General features: G+C 40.9%; 1 protein-coding gene across 5 annotated transcripts in view; it reads right to left on the bottom strand.

Moving 5' to 3' along the window:
* Positions 1-14,136, bottom strand: part of gramd1bb (GRAM domain containing 1Bb) — a 95,675-nt gene that overhangs the window by 77,318 nt on the left and 4,221 nt on the right. Inside the window, exon 1 of one of the 5 annotated variants that reach the window (XM_068585874.1) lies at positions 741-811. The exons of the other annotated variants lie outside the window; for them this stretch is intronic. The gene's annotated coding sequence lies outside the window, so the exon portion shown is untranslated. Of the gene's footprint in view, positions 1-740; positions 812-14,136 lie in introns of those variants that run through there. 5 annotated transcript variants of the gene reach the window in all.

Genomic DNA, 14,136 nt, shown 5'->3' with positions numbered 1-14,136 from the left:
ATGGGTTCAAACTTGGAACAAGTAGGATCACTGTTTGACTGAAGGGTGACTCGCACCAGTTTGGGGCTCATATGCACAAGAAGTAAGAACATATATTTCTGTTCCTGCTCTTGACAGCATGGCCACAGCCCCACGCAGAACTTTGGAGTTAGTAAGTGAAATAAAAGAAAACAGTCAAATACATATAGAACTCATAAGAACGTGAAAAAAATAATGTGTGAATGCTGAAATGAAATGGACTGAAGCGTTACCAGGAGGAGGCGGCGGCGGGGATCGAACCGCCAACCTCAGCGCACAGCGCTGGTCAGCTGCGTGTCATCATCAAGATAGCTGTTTCAAAAAGGCTCTGGGAACCCTTGTTCCACCGAGCAGGTGCTAACAAAGCGCGTGCATGTTTGAACAATGGTCTCAGATAGATGTGGCTAACTGAGACCAACACGTCGGGTGACGCAGGACAAAGCGCACCGGAGCCCCGCGTTCACCGCGACGCAGAAGGTTCCGGTTCGTGTCCCGGTTGCCGCGTGCGCTCAGCAGCCTGCTGTTTGACGCACGCTGAGAACCAATGTCGACGTATACGTTGTTCAAATATTTGTCGCGAATGGAGTTTTTAAACATGTGAATTAATGAAAGTGCTTGCTAAGTTGACGTCGCAAGTGGAAGGTCCGACAACGCCACAACAACTCGATGAAAGTCTGGCATCATTGCAGTTTAAAAAAAAAAAAAAAAAAGTTTTAGTTTACCTTCGACTCGACCGCGCCAACTTCCCCCACTCGTGTCCGTCCAGCCGACTCAGACACCCCAAGGGTATAACTTCACATGCGGAACTCATTCATGGCGACAGGTTGAAGTCATCCGTCGGTTCCTCCGTGTGACAAATTCAAATCAGTGCATCTCGGAGGCGGAGACCTGCAGCCCGCTGCTTCACGGATGAGAGCCGCCGCGAGCAGACCACCGAGCGGTGACCTATCAGTGTCTGACCACACGCCGCCAATGGCCTCCCTCCTTTTAACCTCTTCCTGGCCTCTTTCTTTCCTTTTTTTTCTCTTTTCATAGCATGTACAAAGCCTGTGTTTGAGCAGGTTTGGAAGCTTATTAAATATCTCTTCATGGGATCCTCCACAATACGATTCATTTACCAGAAAAAGAAAAGAAAAAACTTTTTCATCAGATGTTTCGGTATAAAACAACAACTTGTACTCTCCATCAATAGATATGTCAAGGTCCTTGATGAGAAAACAATAAGATTTTCTCTCTTATATAGCATATTATTTTGGCAATTAAATGCTGAATTTACAGACACAGGTTTGTTGCTTCACAAAGTTCCATTACAGACAATGTGTGGCTCACCTCCACAGCTAAAATGAAGAAAAAGAACACCTTGAAAGTAAAAACATCACTGCAAAGTCATCTGACAGTGGCGGCCAGTCGATAGAGGACAACGGAGTCTCCCCAAAAAATTATTTATAATATTATTAATTATATAAATTATAATAATATTAATAAATTATCCAAGATGGCAGTATTTGTGTTTTTGAGCTATGGAATATACCCAGTAATATTTGTAAAATAGGCTATCTGCTCAAAATATATGCTTCGGGGTGCTAGATCAATTTTGCCCAAAGAAGACAGGTCTAATACGCACTTAAGCCAATCACTGATTAAAGAAATAAATGAGTGACGTGCAAAACCTCTGGTGAAACAACTGGTCCCAGATCAGCCTCCTGATGAACATGTCCACCACCCACTGCTAGCTGCTGCTTGTGCTACATCGATGCTAACGGTAACAAACAAGAGCGTTTTTTCAAGTACATCCCCGTCCAGAACAGAACCGCTACAGCGCTAATGGAGAAGCTGAGCCTACTCCCTCAGATTTACACCTGACAACCACCAGACTTCACCGGGAACCAACCAGTTTTAAAGGATTTACAGTCTGCAGTGACACATGTTGTGTCGCAGATAACGGAGCCTGACCTTTTCCGCCTCTCTGGGAACAAAGGGTTAAAGGTTACAGACAGACATCGTGGGCCGCCTGTCTGTCGATGTGTGATTGAGTCGTGTGTCTGTGTATCTCCACCCCTCCCCTCTCACGAGTGTGACTTTTTATTTAGCTGGGGCCTTGTGCGCGACGGCGCATGTAAAAGCCCGTTGTCTGGCAGAAACAACTCACTTCTGGGATTCTATGGACGGCTTGAACAATGTCTCTATTGAGGAGAAAGTGACAGAAAGAAAGAGAGCAGGAAAATAAGAAAAAAGGCAGACAGTCCGACTGAAGAGACAGAGACAGATCTGCCGTTATGATCGGATTACAATCAGCATCATTCACTGTCACAAAAAAGACTTCTTACGAGAGATGTAAACTTTCTGGCTTAATCTGTGACTGAAGCCTCGACAGCTGAAATCTGTCAATTTACTTTTTACAGCAGGATGCTGATGAGGCCATGTTGTCTGGTTTCATTCTCCCAAGTTTTAAGGTCAAAGTACATTTGTATGTATTTGCTGGGCAGATATTTAAATGTATCCACACATTGTGATTTCCAGTACAGTTCTGTTTTGCCGTGCAGATTAATTATAGTGTCCATCTAAAGGTTTTTTTTGTGTTTTTTTTTCCCCCCATGTGGCACATCTCATCAAAAACCTGGCTTCTGATTGACTTCCATTAGTCGGCTCTCCTGAGGCGACAGAAATTGTGTTCACACCATTCCTTCTGAATCATGTCTAGTCCTTTTATAATTGTTCTCAGCCTAAAATTTGTGAAGTTCACGTCGTTTTATTTGTCCCAAGAGGCAACTTGTACACATACTACAGTAGCAATAAAAACAACAACACGGGCCAAGACAGACACGCACCAAATACAAGAGAAGGTAAACATGTCAAGTACAAAGGCTACAATAGAAGTGGAAAAAAAAGAAGAACGAAAGGAGAAACAGGCTCGGTGTGGAATGTGCTGATGCGCCCTGAAGTTTACAGAGTTGAGCAAAGAATTGGTGGGACGGTCTGGAAAATAATTTACTCCTGTTAGTTTCGGGTCCAGCAGACAAGAACTCAAATCCTGAGTGCAGAGGGCAGGCATTGTCAGCTATAATGGATTCTGCCTTCTTTAATAAGTGTTTGTTGTACCATTCAGATTGATTTACCTGCTGAGTAGCAATCAGTTTGCTGCTGACTTTTACTGAGTTTTTTTCCTTCTGTTTGAGGTTGAGAGATGAAACTTCCTCAGGGATCTGTCAAACTTATCTTCCTCTAACAAAAACAAAAGAGACACTGTTGGGTTTTCTTACTCTGCGTATCTTTATTCCCATCAAAGGCCGTTTAATCATCAATTATGATGCTGAATACATCCTGCCTGTTAGTTATAATGTTTGAGTAAGAGTAGTGAGATCTGTCTATGCAACGACTGTTAAGCAAACAGATATCTGCCAAGACTCCTGCGTAATATTCATTTGCAACACATGGCATTTTACACACATGCAACACATTTGGAATGAACTGATTGGATACAATAAGATTCAGATAGACTGCCTCACTGGGAGAGTTAAGGGATTTCCATCCGACCCACATTTGAGGTTAATGCAATTCATATTTGAATTTGACATCCAAGGAATCAAATATTGGACTTCAAGTGAATTAATTATCTACGGAAACAGAGGATTTGGTATATTTTTCGCTTCAAAGAGCTAATAAACTGCAAAAAAAGAAAAGGAAAACGTTTGTTCAAAGACGTGTAATGTGTTACACCTCGACAATTAAATAATATTAATCTGAAGCCAGCCACAAACACATTTTCATTGATAGCGGCTTCTTACTTCCTTAGTTTTATTTCCCCCCACACATTTTATTTGATTGTTTGAAATCGGAAAATGATGTATTAGAATAAAAAATAAAAAAATTCCCTGGTTGTTTTTTTTAGGAGTTTTGTCTTATAAAATAAAACATCCTAGAGCATATTCTGCTTCATGGTCTTTTTTTACTCTGAACAGGACCATCGTTTACTAAATGAACATCATGCTGTATTAAAGAAGGTTTGAAACTGAGAAAGTAAGTTTTTCATGATATGTCTACACATAAGTTTATGACATGAACATAAAGTGTCTGGCTTTGAAGCCATTTGACACAGAGGCCTAACAGCATACATACATACACTATTTCCAAGTTCCTTCACATTATGCAAGTGGGAACAAAAAGACTTTGACTTACATTGTGAAAGTAATTGACATGAACTTCTAGATGTGAACACTTTGCCTTTATTAAAATCAGTCGGTCCGCAAAGTCCCATCACCTGACTCAGTTGTCATTAAGCGATTAATATAGAAAAAGGAAAACATGTAATGCGGCAGAAAAAGATGGAGTGTTATGGAGAACATTTGAGGCAGTTCAAGAGAGGAGCTGAGCACTTTTTGTTTTACTGCACGATTCGCTTGTCGTTTCAGCCTCCATAAAACCTATCAGCATTGCTGTGACTCATCAACTTGTTATAAATGACTATGTTAGTTTCTATAATGTCCCTCTCTGCCTGTATGACACATGTTTGCTGACTACATGCATGATAGGTTAGCGTCTGTGCTGTGAAACCTTTGTCCACGCTGCCACCCGCCGATGAGCTGGAGAAAACTCTGAATGTCTCCGTATATGAACCCTGAACTCGCCTCAGGTTCATATCCCAGTTTCTAAGGTAGTTTAGGTGATGCGATGCAGACCATTACTGACCCATCGAGCTGTCTCAGATTGACAGCACCGGTAACAATAGCAAGCTAAAAGGAAGACAAGCAGCGCTGTCTTCATGTTCTTTTACAAAATTGCTGCATAGAGTTTTACTGCACATACTCTTATGAGTACCGAGCGCTGCAGAAAAAATGAGCAAAAGTGAGAAAAGTGAAGACCAGGAGGGGAACAAAAAGAGAGTGAGAAGGACAAACAATGGATGAATCTGCAGACTTTGCAGCGGTCTTGAAGTAATTGCAGCTGGCTCCACCACGACATTCATCCACCAGAATGGAGAGAGGACTCTGTTGTTGTTGTTGTTATTATCTACTCCCCCACGTCGCCGCGCTGATTCATGAAAAGACTCTTTCACGTACATTTTGTGTACGAGACATAATAAATATACAGAACAGGCGTGGGGGGTGGATGCAATTTTGCTTGGTTTCCACGGCAACAACAGGAAGACGGCGGCTCACTGCTATATTTAACTTCAGATTATAAAAGTTTGTTCACCAGTGGTGCAAGTGTTGTTTCTTCTTGTTAGCAAAGGTGTTTAAAACTGTAGAACTGCTATGAATGATACCAATTGCTGGGTTTATTTTAAACACCGTATTTATTTTTAAATTCATGAATAATGTTGATATCTTCCTCCAAAGTGTCAAAGTAGGCAGTGCCTTCCCAAAATCACATATACTGATAAAGTCACTTCAGCTCCAGAATCCTAAGAACCTCTGTATCTTTTTGCATTGCTGCAGATAAATTAATCTGCATATTATCTTTTACCTTTTTAAGACTGTGTCTTCAATTTCTAAATCCAGAAGCTTTAATAAAAAAGGAAGGCTAATCTTCGTGGACTTTGTTTGAGAGAGATGTTGTTTGAACTAGTGTTGTATAAGATGGCATTATATTGTTCTGTGCTTTACTCGTGGCACAGACGTGATTGTTGACGTTGCAGTTGCAACCGGTTACCATTAGATGCTACTACAGCGTCTGTTCTTTCATGTTGATGTGTTCATGTTCTTGAGATATCCTGCTTATAAAACACACAGTATGTGTGCGAGCTGTGACGAGTGGGAGACAAGAGAGACACACAGTAGAATTGGTGAAATGGTGAAAGCATTGACATATGACGATGAGCAACACATGTTAAATTTAGGCAGTATATCATCTGGCAAACGGCTCTAACACAATGGATTCAGATGACTAATTTGCTTATTAAACATGCAATAATGGCTCCATTGGCCTGTAGGGCTGTCGAGGTAATTAACCATACGAGCGGCTCACAACAACAAGTGTCGACATCAGGAGACGGTGGAGTTTAATTTAGCCTCAGGCAAGCTATAAAATAAGTGATGCATTGTCGTTTGATGCATTTTAATTGCGCACATTATTATGTGGTATAATTCTTTTGGTTAACAGGTGAATTTTAGTCGGTATTCCAGTGCTGCTTCGCACCAGACTGTCGGAAATTATTCTGACAACAACACAACACAAGCATGCCATTGATTTATTACACAAAAAAAACATACTTGGAAGTCACCGGGACATTTTGGCTGCGTAGAGGCAGACATGAATTATTAATACAGTGCCAAGCAAAATTGAAATTTCTTATTCAGAGCACTGACTTGAGGATTTGTCTTCACGTTGTATTTGTAGTTTTTAAAGGTTAGGTTTTATATGAGAGATTTTTGTGTAGCACTGGTAAGTGAAGGGGTTGGCTAACAAATAGTTAGATTGTTTGTTTTGGCAGAAAATAAGAGCCGTGAGGCATTTTGCATTAGAGGCAAACAAATTGAACCAACAGTATGTGATGCTATATGTTTATGTTAATGGCACAAGTAAAACCGCAGTTTTTCGGCCTATACAAGTGTTGTCAATGCAATTAGTTCAACCAAAGACTGACCTGGTAACCCAGAGTCCTGCAAATATATAGACAAACTATACATTTCACACTTCTGCGTGTATTTTTCTTTCGATCTTTAAGATCAACATCTTCAACTTCATGTTTTCGTGCTGCCAGTGTAGCCGAACATACGCAAAAACATATGCAAATAGTTTCACTAATGAGGCTCCCAAACAAAGTCGCCTGAGCATCCAGACAGAGGAAAAATAAACTGTAATTCATCCCCATCCTGTTGTGGCGACACACGCGATGAGCACACAGCTTAAGAAAAGGGAACACAGTCCTGCCTGAAAGACGGATCCTCGTCTTATTCCCTCACGCAGTGCAATGCCGATCATAAATCATCTGGGGAGACAAATATGACAAAATGACATTTGGTCTTTATGGCTTCCCACCGTTATAGATGAACCAGCTGTGAGTCACTGAGTAACAAAGTGAATTATACCGTTTTTGTTTCCCTTGTTCCCACTTGGTGACAAAGCATTGTGTCCTCATGCCGGTTTGACAGCGTGTCTGATACCCAGAAGAAAACGCCACAACTCACCACCACGGCACAGAGACACGTCTATGAACGAGGAGATGTGACCAGCAGGCTTTACATTTACCCCACACTGTTGGGTTGCTGGCTGCTCAGAGAGCGCCGCTGCTTATTGTTGGATGAAGCGCGCAGCCAACTCGCTCAATAGTTTGCTTTTTTTTTTTTTTTTTACAGGATTTCAGCTCTTCGGCCTCTTTTGAAAAGCTTTTGGCAGCGATCCTTTGCTTCTTTTCAGGGAGTGAATCTGCAGAACATTTCTTATTGTAACAGAATGACAAACAGTGCACACACAGAAGCAGTTCATTATCTCCAAAGCACTCTGGGAATACTCTTTGATAAACTGTGACAAAGTCATTTGAGTGACAATCACACTGCCATATGTGTGTGTATTTTGCACAGTATGCAGATGAGACCTACAGTTGCAAGTGCAGTCGTAGAGTATAGTGATGATCTATTCTACACCCTCAACCGCTGGACACATTCCCAACATGAACTGTTATAAATTGAAAAGAACCATAGAGGGAGCACTAACTCTGGAGAAACCTGACAGGGTCTGAGATGGGGGACTATAAGGAGCCACTGGGCAATTAAAATCAGCTGGCAGACAGAAGCCGGGGGTGGTTTCTGTGATCAGAGAAGAGGATGTATTTGAATTGTTGGGGACTCGAGGCGGATGCGGTCTCTTTACAGTGGAGGCTTCTTCAGCACACATAATGAGCCTTGAGATTGTCACATTTGTCCCAATACCCATGCAGGAGCCTTCCCTTCTTAAAACAATGCAGTCCCTCTCGAATATGTAGTTAATTCACAGGATCTGGATTTTTGCGATTACAGATTGCCTGTTAAATCTGGTTATTATTGATTATAATATGCAAGAATGATATATATACACACTTAGGTTGAAGATTCATTAATTGTTTGATAAAACAATCTGTGAAATGTCCATGTAGCTCTAGGTTTTGTCGTGTTGGCCCGCAAGCTGAACCTTTGATGATTTTAATTATATCTTTTTTTGTTGTTGATTTATGCAAAACTTTCTACCTCAACTTTTGGACCACCATTAGACAAAACGTCCTTTAGAGTGTGCAGATAAAATGAACATCTACATTCAATGACAAGCAAAGTCCATGAAGATAATGAGATACAATCATAAGGTCCTGAACAAAGTTTTTCTCAACTGCTGTAAAACAATGAACTTTGAATCACAAATTACCTTATTTGATTCCCTAATTAAAGCCTGTGGTATGAAAGTAAATTGCCAGTCCACTGGGTAATAAGGCATACTTTATCTTGCTTCACCTCTTATATTAAAGCATGCAATTATCAAAATCCTGACATGAATTTCTTCCAGACCTTTCACTAGGTTGCAAAGGAGAACTTTTTGCATCCTCTAATTGCGTGAAGCGTTATTTCAGCGAGGTTCAGAGATAACTAAGTTTGGGTTATTTGCTTTATATGAGATGTTCTGCAATAACACATTATATGAATAGAGCAATGAAGAACAACGTAAATGACGTATCGTTTGTTTACCACAGCATGTCATTGACATTCAACGACAGAAAAAGCCAATATAAGTAAAAATGTTGTAATCTCAGTTTGCTCCCTTTTAGCATTTAGAATGCATTCCTGCATTCGAGCCTGTTTGAAGCTCTATCATTAAATCACAGTGCAGCACCAATATCATTTAGAGAAATGGAAATTCTCTTCTTTGGAGAATGCATATGTTAAGTCGCTATTTCAGATTGAAGTTTGACATTATGAGGCTGTTATTTATAAGCAAGCAGGTTCTGTCAGTGACGTGATTAAGCCGCCACCGTCAAGAGTGTGTAGCCATATGGAAAGAGCTAAGAGTAGATAATTAGGGCTGTGAAAAACCGGTACCTTTGCAGCTGCAGCTGAAGAAAATGTATATTATATTTAGCTTCTCTCTGAGGACGACAGCGTCATTTGCTCAATATGAGTAAATGGAGAAAGGTGTTACTTTGTGACAGGAATGGATAGCTTCAATTTTGCCTGAAATCAATATGCAGCTGTGTTGTTTTACAATAAAATCCTAATGTGTTAAATAAAAAAACAACTCTCTAACTTCCCTTTTCCAAATATGGTCCTTCAATTAGATATTGATTTATGAGAGGAAAGCACACAGAAAGTCAATCGGTTGCATTACAACAGCATACACAAACATTTGAATATGAGTCAACAGGTGTCACAGTCCCAGACTCCAGGAGACTGGCAATTCATGTAATTTCCTTCTCAAAAGCAGTATTAATAAACCCGTTGGTGCGTCATCTGCAAGCCAGAAGCCTTTCATGATATGAAGTGTATTTTGTCACAATGCTGTACCTTGTGAGTGCCCATTGAGACCAGCTGTTATAATGCAATAACGCTAGAAACCAGTCCTGTCAGTCTAAATGCTGTTGCAATTTACAAACAAAGAAAACAAAAAAACAGAAAACCCAAGAAAAATGGAAAAAGATGAAACATGTTGCATGTTGATTCATTTAAGTTCACCTTTGTAATCTGTGCTGAGATAATTGTCATTTGAACAATGCAGGTAAATTACTGGATGAGACAAAACCTCCACAACAATTATTCCAATGCAATCTTCTCCATCTCTAATAACAGAAGGTAGAAGAGGATAACCAGTGACAGCTCAACAAATGGAGGGGAGTGTCCTTAAAATGTCCAGTATATAATTAAATTGGGGATACAAAGACATTTTTGAGCACCATTCAGCTCATTCCTGGCTCTGTGTTCGTGTTCTTGTACTGTTGTTAAACAGCTGGAACAAAGACACTAAGTGGGGGGTTTTGATAGAGACTGTTGACGAAAATTCATTGTTTTCAAAAGAGCTGCATGGATTGCTGTCAACATATGTTAATTAACCTTTAAAAAAAATTATGAAAATAACAAAATTAAAAACATTTACTACGAACGTGCTAAAATGTGTAATTGTCTCTGCAGTGTTTAAGAAACACTCGGCTAAAAAAATCAGTGTTTTGGCTGTAATGGCTGTAATTGCCCACTGTGCTCTTTCAAATATGACTGAAGTGAGACACCAGGTGTACTCCCTTTTCTGTTTTCTGTGCTGTTCCTTTGATCTGCTGTGTAGAAATAATAAATGATTGGATCAACAGCTACATGAGGCTCAGTTCTAGTCTCTGTGATGAACACGATTGAATCCTTTTGAAAGAGACAACGGTTCTTCTACTTGAATCAGAAAAAAGTCATCTCCCTTTCTTCCAAAAGAAAATTAAAGTGGAAAATCCATCCACAGTCTGGTAGTTTAAAAGGAGGCTTCTCCTACTTATCTTACCACGTATAATAACAACCTGCTGTACACACTTAACTCATGCATACAAATCAGTCAGCATAATAAATGCTCCTCAAGACAGAATGAAAATGAAATCGCCAAAGCTTCACTTTGATCTCCAAGAGGAAAACGCTTGGTTTTGCAAAGTCAGTTTGAAGATATGGGAACCTATCCGGAGGGCATATCCAGAGGTTTCTATGAGTTTTACAAGGTTTGGGGCTAAACCGGCCTACATCACAAAACCATTAATCTTGTATGTAAGAGATAAATGGATATTTCCAACATATAGCATGTATATCTTATAGTTCACTTTGGAAAGTCTGCATTTCATTTAGGAGATTAAAACAGGTATATTTGGACGCATAATATATAAAGCCAAAGCCCTCCCAGGTCCATTGTAGAGTAGACATGTTGAACAGTTATACTTGTTATCAGAGACTGAATGTCCATGTGCCAGCGTCTTTGGTCGATGGTTCCAAATGAAGACACAGCCGATTTAGATGTCAAGTGGAAAAAAAAGCACCTAGCTTCAGAGCACGATGATTTTTCTAGTTGAAAATCTTTTCAGACAGGGGTCAGTGTTGTCACTGAATAAGCTCTCCAGCTCCCTGCCAACGCTTTCTGCTAAAGGGACACCCGGTGGTCTGAAAGCAGGACTTCTGCTGTGAGGGCCTGACAGGCGAGCAGAAGCAACGTTGCACATCGCACAGATGGACCGAATGAGCTTGTTTTGGCTGCAAGAGGAAGTTATCCAGCTCAGCTCCCTCAGTCTCTCTAGACACAAATAAATTATTAACATTTTAGGATAACTCCATTTCTTCCTCTGTCAGAAAGATCCAGCGCCAGACAAGTAACATTCCCGGCTAAAGCCCCGGAAGTCCAACGCTGACAACGCCACGGCACATGTATATTCATACCAAAGTGATGCCAACTACTTGACACTTTTTATATTCTGACTGAGGTCATGTTGTAGTTTAGTATTAGGCAATAAAAATATGCATATGCAATACTGAAGGGGATGATGAAGACCTTTTTTTGCTCATTTCTTTGTCCATTTTATTTTTATTTGATGTTTTGAGTTGCTTGCATGTTGATGATAATCCTACCTGCCTTTGCAAGCAGACCAACATCAAACACGTAGGCTGCTGTATCAGCATCACACTACTAAACTGTGACCCAAATGTAAGGAACCAGTGCAAGTTACAGTACGCTTTTCGTATTAGTAAAAGAACAATAGTAATGTCATTAGATTTTAGAATGAAAACCATTAGTTTCAAATTAAAACTGAACCCAAAGTGTTGTTTTGAACGGGATGGTATTTGTGTTTGGAACAGAGAGTCCGAACAGTGAAGAGGGAGCACACGATCTCGCTTCAAGATTCATGTATTCATCTCTGTTGGAGCCAGCGCGCGCCAAAGGATGATTTTAATGAACAGTGTCATAACTCCACGTGACTAAACAATACGGTTCTGTGGCCTATTTAATTGAATCTGTGACGCGGGTGTGTGTGTGTGAGTGTGAGTGTGACAGCCGCGGGCCTGCGTCAGCTGTGTTGCTCGTAGCTTTGACGGTCTTGCAGGTAACTGATGGGCTCTGTATGACTCCCGTCTGACTCAGTACGTGCTGCAGTTGAGTTTCCTTTATGCTCTCAAACATTCTCACATTAGTCTTTTCACATCCTCTCACCTGCGTGTGAGACTTCCACACCCCCGATGCTTTTATGCATTCTGGTTTATTTTGGTGCCCATCATTTCTTAAATGCAAGAGCTGAGAGCTCTGAATCATATGATTAGCTCTTATGACGCAGATCCACATTTGTTCGTGGTGAAACAGTTACCGGTTTACAATGACTGCAATTCAGAATCAATGGTTTCGAAAATGCAAACGCTTGAGACCAGGACAAGAAACAGGTGATAAAGTCGAACACGTTGATCCTGTGCTTTACAGACAACTTAAACGTTTAAAAAACGAGGGCTGAGAACAATTATTGAACCCACGGCACTAATCAAAATGGAGGAGCAGCAGGAGATAACAATTACAGTTCACGGTCTAGTAGGTCATCACAGATCCGCCAACACATAGAAAAAAGTTGAAGATTCTTCTGGCCAAATCAATCAAAAAGAAGAAGAAAGGCGAAGAAAGAAGAGACAAGCCGGTCGAAAGAACAAAAAGAAAAAAAAAATAACAAGGTTCTAGCAGAGATGGGAACGTTTGCTGTCAGAGGAACTCCACAGGGATTTGTTTCCGGTGCTGAAGAGGTGAGCGCACACAGTTAGGAGTCGTGGCAGCTGCGCCTCCTGTGGAGACGAGGCATCTGATGCTCACACTGTTTCAGCCAATTTAAAGACAAAGCAGCGGCTAAGATGGAAGAGATATTTCCTCATGTTTCCACTTATAACGTTCAAAGAGTTGATGAACAGAGACAGTCAACATGTGAGCATCCATGGTCTGGCAGTAAAGACAAGTGGGATGTCAGTCGGTGACCTGTATGCTGGTGGTGACCTCTGCACAACACGTCTAACAAAGAAGGGAAGGGGTGATTCTCTAACAACAGTAAACGCTGAAAAGTCAGTTAGCACACTTCATCCTGAGGGGGACCGAATTTATTTACCATTTATCCTCTGATGAGCATGAATGTCTGAACATTTAATCTATAAACTACTGATTAACAGTTGTCAGACCATGCCTCTCTGTCTTGCCTCTGGAACTCCTCTCGCTCTCCTAACTCTGTCTGCACTCTGAATTACCATTTCCTTTTATCTGACATTAAAATGTGCCACTAGAAACAGCCGTTGTGTAACACATGGCCTGCCATTGGTAATGGTGATTCTAATTTCAGTGCCGTGGAGGAAAAGATCCTCCAAACCTCGCCTCTAGCGTGCCAAATGTCCACTCCGGCACCGGCGTGTTGTGTTGATGGGCCGTACTGTAGCGCTCCTCAGCCCCATCGTGTGTGTTGCATCAGCACGTCTCATATGCAGAGCGTTTTGTATCATGGTAAACACACACATAGAGAGGCAGTCATTAGTGGGAGAGGATTCTGCCACCAGGTGCAATCTGAACAAACGCAATACTTCCAAATGACTGTTGTTTGAAGGGGACAGGACAGCTTTCTGTGACAACCGCTCCTCGCAGCCAGCTAAATTATAAAAAATGTTCTTCTCTCATACAAGCATTGCGGTGACAGCTGCTTATTATAGCCGGTGCCGTGACAACCCTCTGCTTTTTGTTTCCGTCTCATCCGCTCTCTTGTGCAACATTCAGGAAGTTAGTTGTGCTTGCTAGTTGCGCGTTAATTTCCCAGAGGTAAAGTAAGCGATTTCCTCGCACGAGCTAAATGATCATCGGGCGTTTTAGTTTCTGTTTAACTCGATAAGAAACGGGAAGGTACAGAACACCAAAAGTGAACTAATATGTTTTATAATATCCGTAACACGGATAACATTGGGCATAAGCCTTTTTCTTATTCGTATCGGTCACTCGAGGGCTCATTCTTTATGGAAATCAATTCAAGTAACCTTTTGTGAATACCAAGTGTGTTTTAATTCCTACATCACAACTGATCCAAAATGTGGAAATAAGATTTTTACTTCCTAAACAAGACACAAGAGTCTGCGTCGCATCGAAGTCTGCGGTATGACGTCAAAACTTACTTTCCCACACTTTTATTCATCAAATAGTTGA

This window comes from Clinocottus analis, unplaced genomic scaffold, assembly GCF_023055335.1.
Source record: "Clinocottus analis isolate CAN_PGR_092001 unplaced genomic scaffold, fCliAna1.0.p SCAF_2, whole genome shotgun sequence".
Classification (NCBI taxonomy): Eukaryota; Metazoa; Chordata; class Actinopteri; order Perciformes; family Cottidae; genus Clinocottus; species Clinocottus analis.
This window is presented reverse-complemented; position numbering and strand designations above follow the sequence as displayed.